This window comes from Acartia tonsa, chromosome 15, assembly GCF_053477335.1.
Source record: "Acartia tonsa isolate MP-2025a chromosome 15, ASM5347733v1, whole genome shotgun sequence".
Classification (NCBI taxonomy): Eukaryota; Metazoa; Arthropoda; class Copepoda; order Calanoida; family Acartiidae; genus Acartia; species Acartia tonsa.
Window position 1 is genome coordinate 20,784,312 of NC_137274.1, and position 15,660 is coordinate 20,799,971.

Below are 15,660 nucleotides of genomic sequence, written 5' to 3' on the forward strand. Positions count from 1 at the left end.
ATATATCTATTTATTGATCATAGCTTTACCCAGTTATTAACTATCTTAATATACCTAACCTAATCTGATTTAAACATAGATATAATTGGAATACAGTAAGTGAATATTCAAAGTGTTGATTATTGATATATAAAGTATTGCTACTCTATAACTAACTATTTACCGTCTGTTTTCCGTGGTATAAATACCTCACATTTGGTCTAATGATGTTAAAGACCAAATGGTGGCTGGAATAATCACCACCTATTTAAGTGATCATTTCTCAACTTTTCACATTATTAAAACAAACAAATATCAGCCAACCCCAAAAGTAATTTCAAGTCAAGATTTCTCTGAAAATAATATTGCAAATTTCAAAGAAAAATTAACTAACTTACCTTTTACTGAAGTCTATAACCATAATAACCCTACAGTTAGCTATGAAACTTTTCAGAAAATATTTAAGGAAGCATTTGATCAGAACTTTCCATTGAAAGAAATTCGTTTTAATAAAAACTATCACATGATAGAACCCTGGATGACCAGGGGGATTCTTAGGTCTAGGGCTAGAAAATTTCAGTTACAGTCTCAGCTTTCAAAAAATCCGTCGGAAGTGAATAAAGAATTGTATAGAAAATATAAAAATGCTTACAACAAAGTTTTAAAAACGGCCAAAAAAGTATATTACAGCAATCTTCTTTTAGCTAACCAGGGAAACCTTAAAAAAAACTGGCAGATTATAAAACAAGTCGCTGGGCTTAAGTCAAAAAATAATTTCTCAACTGATAAACTTGTAATAGATGGTACTGATATTATTGGTGAAAACAACATGGGTCAAGCATTTAATAGGCACTTTTCAAATATTGCACATAATATTAGGCAAACTATCAATCCTACTGACAGGCCACCTGATAGTTATCTTGAAGAATCTGAATTTTTATTTAACATTCCACGTATTACACCAGCTAACATTATTGAAATTGTCAATAATTTTGAAAGTAAAAAGTCTGTTGATTATTTTGGAGTATCCTCCTTCTTGTTAAAACAAATTATTACACCAATTCTAGATCCATTGTGTTTTATTTTTAATCAATCTTTAGAATCTGGAAATGTACCAGATCAATTTAAAATGGCAAAAATAACTGCTGTATTTAAAAATGGCGGTGATCCTTTTAATTTAAATGACTATAGGCCAATTTCACTTCTTTTAATCTTTTCTAAAATATTAGAAAAATACATTGCTAACCACTTAAAAGATTATTTGTCTGAAAATAATTTGATTAATGAACTTCAGTTTGGCTTTCAAGCTAAAAATTCTACATTTCATCCAATGATACACTTACAAAATCATGTGAGTAAAGCTATGAATAAAAAAGAATACACAATTGGCATCTTTTGTGACATTAGAAAAGCATTTGATTGCGTGCCTAAACAGACACTTTTAATGAAACTTCGTAAATTTGGTATTCATGGTAATATGCTTAGTTGGTTTGAGTCCTATCTTTCCAATCGAACTCAATTTGTAAGGCTTGGGCTATTTGACTCTGAACCATTAGAAGTAGATAGTGGTGTGCCTCAAGGTAGCATTTTAGGACCAATCTTGTTCTTAATATTTTTTAATGATCTTCCAAAGTCAACATTACTTAAACTTCTCCTTTTTTGTGATGACACAACAATCTTAGCCTCGGGAAAAAACCTTAATGATCTTATTTCGTTTGTTAACACTGAACTTCAAAATATTTCTCAATGGTTCAGAGCCAATCAGATGTGTTTACATCCCAACAAAACCAAATTTACAATATTTTCCCCATCCCCATCCCTTATACCTTGGAATGAAATTAACCTTTACTTTGATGAAAATGATCCCAATACACTGAATCCAAATCCATTACTTAAACATAAAATTGACTTTGTAAACCATGAAAGTGAAATCCCTGCAATCAAGTTTTTGGGCATTTACCTAGATCCAGCCCTAAATTTTAAGTTTCATATAAAAGAATTAAACAAAAAACTATCTAAATCTCTCTTTTGCTTAAGGAAATGTCAAAGCCTTTTAACAGAAAGTGCTATGAAATCTTTGTATTTTTCTATTTTTCACTGCCATTTGGTTTATGGAATTCAAATATATACTTGTGCATCGCCTTCAATTCTTAATGCCATCAAAATAAAGCAAAAAATGGCTGTAAGATGTATAAAACAAGCAACATATTATAGTCACTCTGGTCCGATCTTTAAAAATCTTCAAATTCTACCTTTTGACTCTTTGTGTATCTTTTTTAAACTTAAGCTTATGTATGAATACAAAAACGATCTGTTGCCTAGGTCTTTTAACAACATGTGGCCCTGTAGGGGTGATTTAATTGCCAATTATAATCTTAGAAATGATGATAATCTAACTATACCTGCTTCTCGCATTTCTCTAGTTGAAAGACTACCTTACTGTTCCTTACCAACTCTATGGAGTAATTATAATGATATTGACAACATAAGAAATAGTTTGACTAAAAAGCAATTTATAAGCAAGCTTAAAAAGTGCCTACTAAATAGAATTGTAACCACATGTAATAGAATTTTATGCCGCTCCATACTTCATCTATTATCAATTTTATTTTTAAAAAATATTTTAATATCTAATGTTCTAGTCCTCTCACATACACCCTTCCTCACTCCCTCATTTTCACATTGGAATGAAATATAATCCTTTTAGTTAATTTCTGTTGTTGTTTCATATTCCTATTTTTTTTTCTTTAAACTTGTATATCATCTATTGCAACGGCTATCCAATATTACCTCTCACGAGATTGTTTAGTCCTTTGACACTGTACATAATTATTATTTGATCTGTCCTTAATATTTTATTCATATTCAATTTTTTTGTTTGTATATGAATATTTAATACCTGTATTATAACACTGTTATTAATTTTACTTGTTATGTGTGTCATAAAATAAATATCTAATCTAATCTAATCTATTTGATTATTTATACTAAATACCAGGGAGTGGACATTGGGCTGTTTATTACACTTGTTTTATAATAAAGTTTTCTTATTCGTTGGCTTAACAATTTTATGAACATTTTTCAATTTTGATTAACCACTAATTGTAATCTCCAGAAAGGGTAATTTTTTTTAGGTTCATTTGGTATGTTCATCAATTTATCAGCCATTGTCTTATCCCTTTAGACCGCTCCCTTTGGTTTGACTTGAAATTTAAACTAGGGAGGAAGAAGACATTGGGCTGTTTATTACACTAGTCCCCAAAGTTTTATAATCCCCCAAAGTTATCCCTTTAGATCCCTGATATATACAATGTTTTCTTATTCGTTGGCTTTACAATTTTGGGAACATTTTTAAATTTTGATTAGTTGGTCCAAACCTTTTAACTACTAATTGTAATCTACAAAAGGGGTAGTTTTGTGTATCATCATTGGGGATGTAGATCAATTTATCAGCCATTGTCTTATCCCTTTAGACCGCTCCCTTTGGTTTGACTTGAAATTTAAACCAGGGAGGAAGGGGACATTGAACTGTTTATTACACTAGTCCCCAAAGATTTATAATAATGTTGTCTTATTTGTTGGCTTAACAATTTTAGGGACATTTTTCAATTTTGATTAGTTGATTAACCACTAATTGTAATCTCCAGTTAGAGTACTTTTTTTGTATCATCATTGGGGATGTACATCAATTTATCGGCCATTGTCTTATCACTTTAGACCGCTCCCCTTGGTTTGACTTGAAATTCAAACCAGGGAGGAAGGGGACATTGGACTGTTAATTACACTAGTCCCCAAAGTTTTATAATAAAGTTTTCTTGATCGTTAGCTTAACAATTCTATGGACATTTTAAAATTTTGATTAGTTGATCCAAACCTTTTAACCACTAATTGTAATCTACAAAAAGGGTAATTTTGTGTATCATCATTGGGGATGTACATCAATTTATCAGCCATTGTCTTATCACTTTAGATCCTTGCATTCCTCTATCCTCGGCGGTTTGACTTGCAATTTAAACCAGGAAAGGAGGGGACATTGGACTGCTTATTACACTAGTCCCCAAAGATTTAAAATAAAGTTTTCTTATTCGTGAATTTCTAAGCTCCTAATAAAGATAGACTGCTGACATTTCGGGTATAGTCCCTTTCGTGGCAACGCCCCTTCGTATTTTTAGAGTAGCTTTTCTCCTATTTCTAGCCCCTGCAGGGGGTCTCTAACCCTGCGGGGCAATCACCTAACCCAATATAACCATATCAAAAGCCATTTTTAAAATACGATGTTTTTGACAACTTTTTGGAACTTTAATTGAATTTTGATTGGTTGAGTGTCCACACGTTTCAACCACTAATTGTAATCTACAGATTTTAAGTATCATCATTGGGGATGTAGATTAGTTTATCGGCCATTGTCATATCCAATTAGATCCCTAAGGACCTTTAAAACGGTGGTCTCCAAAAATATGTGACTGTAATGTGAAAATGCAAGGTTGCGTGAATATATACATAAATTGAAAATTCGTTTCACGAGCTTGAAATTTAAGTATTAGAATATAATTTCAAAGCTTTTTATGCAGTAATTGGACGTCTATCTACCAAAGTAGCAGGATGTGTGTTTGTATGTCTATACATATTTAACAATCTATACTTAAACAGAGAAGACTATAATAATATAGAAGACTATAATAGAGAAGACTATAATAGAGATAATAAGAGACATAGATTTACGCATTATTTTGTTTTGTCATTCCAAATCTACAGTCATTCTATACCTAGCATCTTTATATTCAACTAGAGGCTACGCCCCTAGAGGTCTCAAGGGGCACCTACGGGTATCTTAAAGAGAATTTTTTAAAATGGAGGGGGAGGGAGGTAGTAGAACCCCTACACCCAAAAAGTTAATAGTTATTTATCACATCTTGTTATAGGCAGTTTTCCGCAGTTATTGTAATATTTGCCCCTCGTGGCTAATAAAACTGAGCTGGATCTTTAAATCGTTTATAGGTGCGCTGAACCGGGGCGATTCATTTCAGAGCACCATCAGATTATTAATACCAATCTTTAAATCGAAATGGCATGGGCCAAATCGGGGTGAATCATATTTAATAAATATTTTCTTTTAATTACTTTAATATTTTATTGCAAAACTATTGTGAAAACATTTTTATAGTTATTTTTTAAGTAAATTATATATTGGTTTATATAAAATACCGTACTGACCCGTCTTTAGTAATAAAGTTGGCCCTGCTCGTATGGATATTTTTAGAGCAAGAGATAGAGAGAGAAGGATAGATAGGTAGATAGATAGATAAATAGATAGATAGATAGGTAGATATAAAGATAAATAGATAGATAGATAAATATATAGATAAATAAATAGATAGGTAGATAAATAGATATATATGAGAGAAAGAGATAGATAGATAGAGGGAGAAAAAAATATAAGGATACAACAAAAGAGAGAAAGAGTGTATTTCAGATAGATAGATAGATACATAGATAGAGATAGAGAGAGAGAGAGAGAAAGAGTAAGAGAGAGAGAGACATATAAACAGTAGCATCGGGCGGGTCACAAATTGAACTACTCCTTTAACTTTAGCACGCCGTAACAAGTTGTAGGGTAAAACAAAAAAGGGAAGGAAACTTTAAATAGAATGTCACGCGGCACTATTATATGAAAAAATTATAATAGATATGCACACACACAAACATCAAGATTTCTTTAAAATTAATTAAATTCAAAAATTATTATTTTAAGATTTTGTTTATTTGGTGGCGCGCCAAAATAAAGATTTAAAGATAGCTATTTTAGTGAGTGCGCAAGCGATCTAACAACACCGCACCGAAAATCTTTTAAAAATCAATGTTTTATAGGTGTGCTGTGGCGCACCATCAGCGCACCTACAGTTCACCTCTGAATCGCCCCGATTCAGCGCACCATAAAAACGATTTAAAGATTCAGCTCTGGTATTAATTTTATAATTTTTATTTTAACATTCGTGCAAAATTATCTGTAATACAATTCTATAAATAATTTTTTTAGTATGGCTGAGAACCGGTTCTAAACCACTGGATATTAATTGGTTTGAAAGCCATGCTGAAAAAAAAACCTTCCTAGACCTAAATATGAAACTTGTTAGGAACAAAGTAAGCTTTCAAAATTACCCCTCATTGCTTTAATTCCAGCGAATGACAAAACTAATTTAAAAACTTTTATTCATGGACCAAAAAATTTTTATAATATCATTTTATTATTCGTTGGTTTAATAACTTTGGGAACTATCATTGAATTTTGATTGGATGGTTCATTAAGTGAAGGCCCCTTAAAATTTTCTGTAATTTTTTGTATCATCATTGGGAATGTACATCAATTTATCAGCCATCTTCTTATCCCTGGGAAATGTGATTTTCTCAGCTTATACATGAAATTAGCTAAAATTAACTATTAAATCTTTTTGTCTATCTACTTAACTATCTACATATCCATCTATCTATCGATAAAATGATAAACACAACCCCCATTGAAAATTAAAAAGTTTACCCCTTCTGTAGTTTGAATATTAATTTATCTATCTAGCTTTTTTTCTTTCTTTCTTTCTGTCTATCGAAATATCTATCTACCTATCTGTCCATTTATCTATCTTTTTTTTTCTATATTTATCTATCAATCTACCTACCTCATTATCTATATCTATCTATCTATCTACTTACCTACCTATCTATATCTATCTACCTATCTATATATATATATCTAGCAACCTATCTATCAACCTATCTACCTATTGATGAAATGATAAACAACCCAATGATGATAAACAAGTTTACTGTAGATCAAAAGTATGGACATTGTTTGAAACCAACTAATCAAAACAAAAATAGTACCCAAAAATGTTAAGCCTACATATCAGATAACATGTGTAATCCACAGTCCAATGTCCTCCCCCCCCCCCTCTATGATTGTTTGTAATGTGCTTTTAATAATGGATAAATATATATATATCAGGGAACTAAAGGGATAAGACAATGGCCAATTATCCCTTAAAAAATCCGGCCCCTTGCCTCACCTAGTTTTGTGCAAGTCCATGTTTGATAATGAATTTCCGACCTTAAGTGAGTCAAAATCAATTTTTGCTTCCTTCACCCAGCCTCAGCTGTACTTGGCAACTGCCATCCACCGCATTCGAGTAAAAATTCAGGGAGGGAGGGGACCATGGGCTGTTTATTACACTATTCCCCATATTTTCACACAAACGTTTTCTTAATTGTAGCAACTTTGGGGACTTTTACTAAAATTTGATTAGTTTTTTTTGAGAGTTCAAACATTTCAATTACTTATTTTACACTACAGAAGATGGGGATGTATATCAATTTATGTGCCATTGTCTTACCCCTTTAGATCCCTGGTCTGTCTGTTTGTACCTAGGCATTTCTGTAACCACTCAACCGATATGGTTCTACTTTTCAATGTAGCTTGTCATAGGTCCTGGAAATATAAGTTACCTATTATAAAATTAACAGGATGTTTGTCTGTACTGAAAGAACTCGCTAACCACTTAACCAATATGGTTCTCCTTTACAGAATGGACAGGTTTATATCTATTTTGGGAGAGGGTACCACCACCCTACTAACATAAATCGGCCCTAGAAAAATGACCTAACACATATTTTATTTATAATTTTTTTCAAAACTACAATGGATAAATTGATATGAACTATCCCAATCATCATAGATAGATTTACCCCAAAAGCTATTTTGTACCAACCAATTAAGTCCCCAAAGTAACAAACAAGATGTTTTTACAAAACTTTTGAAACCAGTTTAAATTACAGTCCATTGTCCCCTCCTTTCCTGACAATAGATTGATGTTAACTCTTCCAATTATCATCAACAAAATTACCCCTTTAGTAGAATAATTAATGACACTGCTATTTTATACTTAAAGTAACAAATGAGATGTGTTTATAAAACTTTGGGTACCAGTTCAAATTACAGTCCAATGTCCCCTCCCTCTCCTCCCTACAGATAGATAAATAGATAGATAGATAGATAGATAGACAGATAGATAGATAGATAATAAGATAGATAAATAGATAGATAGATAAGACAATAATAAGACAATGGCCAATTAATTGATATACATCCCCAATGAACATAAAATTACCCCTTCTGTAGTGTAAAATAGATAATTGAAATTTAAATCTATCTAACTATCTATCTTTTTATCTACCTATCAATCTACCTATCAATCTACCTATCTATCTATTTATCTATCTTATTATCTATCTATTTATCTATCCAACTATCTATCTATCTATCTATCTAACTATCTATCTATTTATCTATCTTGTTATCTATCTATCTATCTTTCATTAATTTTAAAAATTATTACCATAGTCTGATTTCATCTTGTTTTCAATAATATACTTGAATTTTACAAATTAATTTAACATTTTAGAAAGGTTTAGTGATTAAAATATTTTATACTAAACAGGGATCTTAATTGATAAATTGATGAATTGATGTACATTACCAACAATGATGCACAAAATCACCCGAAAGGGCTGCCCTATCAAAAATGAATGTTAATGTGTGAGAATTATCATTGTTATGGTTGAGCTTTAAATAGCAGTAATGGAGGGATAGGCGTATGGTTTAAAAGAATTGAAAAAAGTTACTTGTCCTTTCCCCCCCCCCCCTCTTAAATTTTGCCTTGAAAGTAGAGGAAAATACTATTAGGGGTCCTGTGGAATTAGTCCATATCAAATGTTGTAATTGTTGTATCAATAATAAAAGCATTAAAGAAAAAAAGGTTTTTTTCCTTCTATAGTATTTACACTATACACATTAATTACAGTCTAATGCCCCCCCCCCTACAGGTATATGAAAATCTATACATATAACAATCTATCTATCTATCTATCTATCTGTATATCTATCTATCTATCCAACTATCTATCTATTATATTATTCCCAAAATTTGAGAAAGGTTTAGTGATTGAAATATTTTATAAAAATATAAAATAATATATCTATCTAACTAAAGTTTAAGAACTCATTTGTATCTATCTATCTACATTAATTTCAGTCCCCCCCCCCTATCCCTACAGGGATATGACAATGGATGTTAGACTAATATAAAATCTCCCAATTATCAAAAACAAACTTACCACTGCACTGGTAGAATTATTATCTATTCATCTATCTATCTATCTATATATATATCCAACTATCTATCCAACTATCTATCAATCTATCCAACTATCTATCGATCTATCTATCCAAATAGCTATCTATCTGATTATATATCCAACTATATATTATCTATCTATTTATCTATCTATCTATCTATCTATCTATCTATCTATCTATCTATCTATCTATCTATCTATCTATCTACCTATCTAACTATCTATCTATCTATCCAACTATCTATCTATCTATCTATCTATTTATCTATCTATCTATCTATCAATCTATTTATCTATCTATTTAGCTATCTAATATTAATCCTTAAATTTGAGAAAGGTTTAGTGATTAATATATTTTTTGTTAATATATTTATCTAACTAAAGTTTAACAACTCATTTGTATCTACCTATATACATTAATTACAGTCTAATGCCCCCCCCCCTCAGTGGAATTTTTGTCGGTTTTGGGGATTTTTTAACTTTACTAGTCACAAATGCCAACAAAAGCTTATATTAAATGAAAATAAAGTTAAAACCTATCACATACAGTTAATGGCTTGTATAATATAACATATCATGCACATATTATTGTGATTCTGGATAAGAAAAATGTCCCCAGAACTAACCTACTCAAATGGTTAAAAATTTAAAATTTCTAATTTAATTCATTTTGGAGAGAAAAGTTTTTTAGCACTGACTTATACCTCAATTATAACTTATTATAACTTTTAGGTCTTATTAAGGTGATTACGATTAATATACATAGTTTTTCAACAATATCATACAGGGCTCGGCAACCGCGCGTCAGCCGTGTCTAAGCCACAAATTTAGATCCTTTTTGATGTTTTAAAAAAATTCTTTATAAGAGGAAATGCCAAGTTGGGTCAAGTTTAAACTTTCAGTTGATTTTTAAAATTGTAAAGAGTTTTCCTGAGGCATACAGGCTGCCGAGCCCTATTATGCCATGAAAATAGAAAAAAATAGGTGATGTTGTTTATGATTTTACTTACGTTCTCAAATCGATAAACTGATTTTAATTCATGGTGTTTATAGTAAGAATATTCTTCAAATCAAATGAATCTACTTTAAAAGTCAAGGAGCTTTGTATTAAAAGAGACAGAGAAGGGCTAGAAAAATACCCTAAAGTCTTAAATCTAAAAATGAAATAGCATAAAACCAACAAGGTACTAATTTAGAGAACCTAATTTCAGTATTTATTGAGATCTTAAGCTTCAGACAAAAAAACTTTAGGTTATATTATAGGATATCTAAGAGTGTTGTTCTAGATCATATTATCAATAACAAAAAGTATTATAGCTTATGTATATTTTTATGATTTCTACCTAACGTTTTTTTTATACATATATATGACTTTTTAAACATCTTAATAAATATAACATATCAGTCCGTATCGCCATAGAAGAAATGTGATTTTCTCAGCTGTAGTGAAGATTTCTATACATTATTTTGTACGTTTATCTGTCGGTCATTCTTAAAAAGACATAAGTCTCATTTTTTAGAGGTTTTGTGATTTTTTTGAGTTTTTCCATAATCTCTCTCTCTCTCTCTCTTTTGTTATGACTGACAACTGAACAACTGCTCCAACATCCCATTTTGCCCGTTTGTATATTCCAATTTTACTTTACTATGGTGACTGGTGTAATAAATGAATGGATATGCCTTAAATCTATCATTAATTATATTATATGTTGCATAAAATATTTTTAGAGTTTTAGAGTTTTAGTTAATTTTACTCCAATTTAATGTGAGTTACAGAAGCTTTTTTAGATATTTTTGAAATGAAAAGGAAGCAAAAACTTTCTATAACATGAACAGAATAATAGAAAAGTAGACTCATTACAGACATACAAAGTAATAAAAAGGTTAATTAAAAACATTGAATGCTAATAATTTTATTGGTTATATATCAAGGACAATTGATCCATTATGATAAATGTTAATAATCAAAAAGTTTAAAGTATCCAAATCTATATTTTTTTTTTGAAATATTGCTTTAGATTAACCTTGAATCAAAAAATCACTTTATATATTTTTATAAGAAGAAGAATTTATAGATTTGAATTGATACAAATTAATAAAATACAAAACTTACATACTAAAACAATATGTTATAATGATTATTATATCTGTAAATAACTAGCTATTTAATGTTTAGATAAAAATAATTGCAAATAAATAGGAATTTTTCAAAAGTACACAGGAGTCTAAAGATCTTTGGAAATAAAAGGAAAAAATATAAATATCCTGACAATTGGATAAGTTTTTTTTTATAGAAAAAAAGGATTATTATTAGAAAATATTTTAATGGTCAGGTTTTAGAATAAAAAAATACAAAAGTATTCATGTAAAGGAGATTTGGATAGAAACAGCAATCTTAAAACGGAAGATGTTGGGCTGGTTTTAATTTTATTTGCAATACTTTTTTTAAAATCAACATAAGTATATATAATAATATATATAAAATATAGTAAAATACAACATGATACGGTTGAATATATTTACGATACAAACTTTTAATAAATATTTAAGATTCATATTTTGTTTGTGAGTTAACCTCTTAAAGGATTCAGAATATATATTCAACAGATAATAAATCAAACTGGCAGAATCTTGAAAGTATAAATATTATTGATTTAATTTAAAGTATTTCTAATATCTTATGTTTAGATCCTAATACTTGATGTTTAAGTTTTTAAAACTCAAAAATCTAAATTTTTTCATAGTTAAATTGGACCAAATTATATCTTTAATATCAAATTCTTATTACTTAGTCAAAATTCATGCCAATTTGCTCCATATACCATGTTTATATAGTAGACACTCAGTCCCTTAATGTAATTAAGATATTCAACAAGTCATAAAAGACCAATTAGTCAGTAAACTAGATTATTATCTTCAAAAAATTAAGAATATTGAAACTTTGTCTTCAGAGATGTTTTGATCTTACATTGATGTGTGATTTTTCTTAATTTGAAATATTCAGACTATCCGAGAACACAAAGAAAAAATCCTTTTCAAAATCAAACTTGAAGTAGCAAAAATGGATCATATTCTACATTTTATAAATTGTTTATTTGATAACTCCTTTCAGATACAATTATTGTTTTTTCATCTAAAATATTAAAAAAGGATAACCAATATTCAAATCATTACTCGGATGGTGGTTTAGTTTGATATCTATGAAAATTTATGTCAAGCAATGTATTATATCCCATTTACTAAGATTATTTACAATCATAAGATTAAACCATTTTTATTTATGGCCAAAGATGCTGAAAGCATAGAATAAAAAAAAACTGGTTTTAATCTTATAATTGTACATTTTATATCTGCAGAAAGCTGTTTGTAATATGATGCAAGAAATAACTATTATTACATTAAGGGAGAATGTTTGTAACTGGATATAAATTGAGTAAATAGTAATATATATAGTTAATAAAAAAATATGGGGTCATGTGAAGGAAACACAGGTGCGAGTTTTGTCATATTTTCACAGTAGGTTTTAAAAAGTTATTTCAAGTTAGGTTAGGTTAAATTAGTTGATTGTCCTGGAGGGTAAGAGCCCACCGCAGGGGCTACAAAGAGCAGAAAAGCTTCTGTGAAAATATGACGAAACCTGCTACTTTGTTTACTTCACATGACCTAAAATATGTTCTGTGAAGGATCTTTATCTGCTGCTGTTAACAATTCTGAAGTATTATTGAATATTATAAGAAAATCCTTATACTAAAGTAAGAGAATGTCTGTTTGTCTGTGTGTTTGTGTGTCTGTTTGTTTGTACCAAAGGATCTAGCTAAACACTGAACAGATTGGGTTCTCCTTAACAGGGTACCTTCTCATAGTTCCCGGGAAGGTTTATAACTATTTTGGGGGAAATCACAATAAATAAAAATTTTTTTCTCTCGAATAGATTTTTTTAAACCAAACATTTAAAGTGCAACTAGAGGCCTCTAGGGGCATAGCTGCTAGTAAAAAATAAATAAACAACAAAAAAAGATTTGCTGGGCACAACTTATCCATAGATTTAAATACTCTACAACAGAAAATGAATAAAAAGAGGATGTTGGGATATGGTACATTATTCTTAGTTTAATTAAAGTCTGGAATTTCAGCTTGAATGATATAAAGAGAATATTCCACCTTTAAGGTTTTTTTTTCTTGCATGATTGCATATGTCAAATTTATATAATTTCTTACCTATTTTTATTGTTGTTCAGTTACTCAATATCACTTCCTCTCTTAGCTCCTGAAATATTCATTACATATTTAAATTACAAAAAACGCATGGCTAACTACACAGTAAGAAAATATATTTCGTCGCTTTATTCAACGCTTCTCAATTCTAATTGCTTGAGAGTTTATGAACATTAAATTAATTAAAATAACAGAAAGTATTTAGTTCATAATATCTGTATTTCTGTTAGTGGTCATTGTGACCAACTAAAGTTACCAAAGATTCACAAAATTATTAATAAATCTTGGTGTATAGGGAATAGAATTTTAGAAGAATTTAGTACAAAAAAAGATTGTCAATGTCAATCTCAAATTTGTAGCCCCATTACTCATTACTTGTTTATCTGTCTGTCTGGTTGTCTGCCTCTCTAAAAATTAAGAAACTATACAAACAAAATTTTATTCTTTATCTACCTGGAGCCAATTTATAGGTTTCTTTATGTACAGATAAGGGTTGCTAGATAGTATGGGCAAGAAGGCAAGTCAGAACTATGAAACAGGGAACTGCACATACATATTCAGCAATCTAGCTCAACTGTATTGTCGTCATTGTGGATGAAACCACCCCTCCCTTCCTCTACAAATCATTGAAACCTCATTTATGGTTAAGTTTATTAGGGTAAAACAAAAAATGTGAAAGAAAAAATAAAACATAGACAAAAATGGGACCTTATGTAAACTTACCATTTTCTCTTAGTACTTCTGCAGTTTCAGTTTGCCCTCCACTTATTGCCCAGTCAAGTGCTGTGTCACCTAGACAGATTAATTTCTATAATACACATTTTAGATTTACAACTAAATATTTGACCAAAAATAGTTTGAACAGAAAAGATGAATTGTAAACAGATATATACAGGGTGGGAGGGTAATAGTATAAAATTCTGATCACAATTCAAGCTGACACTCCTTTTTTTTTGAAGATAAAAAAAAGCATAGAACATCATATTTTGTAATATAGGAATTCAAGCCAATTTCAGGTTCCAAGTACAATCCTACAGGTTCTTATATCCTCCAGGTCATAGCTCATGTGAACGTAATTTTTTACTTAATGACATTAAATTTTAAATTTTAGCATTAGTTCACATAACATTTATAATTTCCTTGCTGACCACCAATTGCTGCAGCTGGACCTGTCAAGTACAGCTGCTGCCACTGAAATTTATGTTTACAGATTTCTAACATTAAATCTACATAAAAGTACAAATTTTCTAAAAACATAGTTCTTTTAGCTTCAAAAATATAAAAAATATATACTATGAATAGTAAAAAACCCCATGTTCTAATAAGGAATTGAAAGGTAAATGGATAGATACAATGGCATAAAATTAAGAAACTAACCATCATTATCCTGTAAATTGACATCAGCTCCATTTTCTTTCAGAATCTTCACTATATCAGTGTGACCTTTATATGCTGCATACATAAGACTGGTTCTTCCTAGATAAGAATACTTTTGTCTTATATACATACTAGCGGCTACGCCCCCTAGAAGCCTCTAGGGGCACTTTATATTTGAGTTTCAAAAATGTAAAAAAAAATTTTTTTTATTGGGAGGGGGGGGGGTAATGGCACCCTCCCCAAAAAAGGTTTAAAACCTTCCCAGGACTGATAAGAAGCTTCACTGTAAAAGAGAACAATATCAGTTCAGTGGTTAGCGAGATCCTTTGGGACAGACAAAAAATGCTTAATACTTCATATAATAGGATTTTATAATTGTATTATGTAGCTAAACCATCATTATCCTAGTCCTATGTTCTAATAAAGAATTAAAAGGTAGATGGATAGATACAATTACAATAAATTGTGTAACTAACCATTATTTTTCTTTAGATTGACATCAGCTCCATTTTCTATTAGAATCTTCACGATATCAGTGTAGCCTTTATTTGCTGCAGCCATATGACTGGTTTCTCCTGGATAAACATACATTTGTCTAATATATAAAATTATTATACAATAAAAGAATTGTGTAGCTATTACATTTTTTTAGAAACAAATCAAATGATGAACAACAACCCCCCCCCCCCAAATAAAACTCTTTGTGTAGTTAAACCATGATTGTCCTAGTCCCATGTTTTAATAAATAATTAAAAGGTAGATGGATAGATATAACTAAAGTATATTGTGTAACTAACCATCATTATTCTGTAAATTGACATCAGCTTCATTTTCTAGAAGAATCTTCACTATTTCAGTGTGGCCTTGAAATGCTGCAAACATAAGACTGGTTTCTCCTGGATAAAC

At 30.1% G+C, this 15,660-nt stretch overlaps 1 long non-coding RNA gene across 1 annotated transcript in view; it reads right to left on the minus strand.

Moving 5' to 3' along the window:
• The window catches only part of LOC145307619 (uncharacterized), a 60,371-nt gene extending 45,079 nt beyond the window's left edge, over positions 1 to 15,292 (minus strand). Inside the window, exon 1 of the long non-coding RNA XR_013875526.1 lies at positions 15,231 to 15,292. This is a non-coding gene — a long non-coding RNA (uncharacterized LOC145307619). The remainder of the gene's footprint in view (positions 1 to 15,230) is intronic.
• Positions 15,293 to 15,660: the final 368 nt, after the last annotated feature.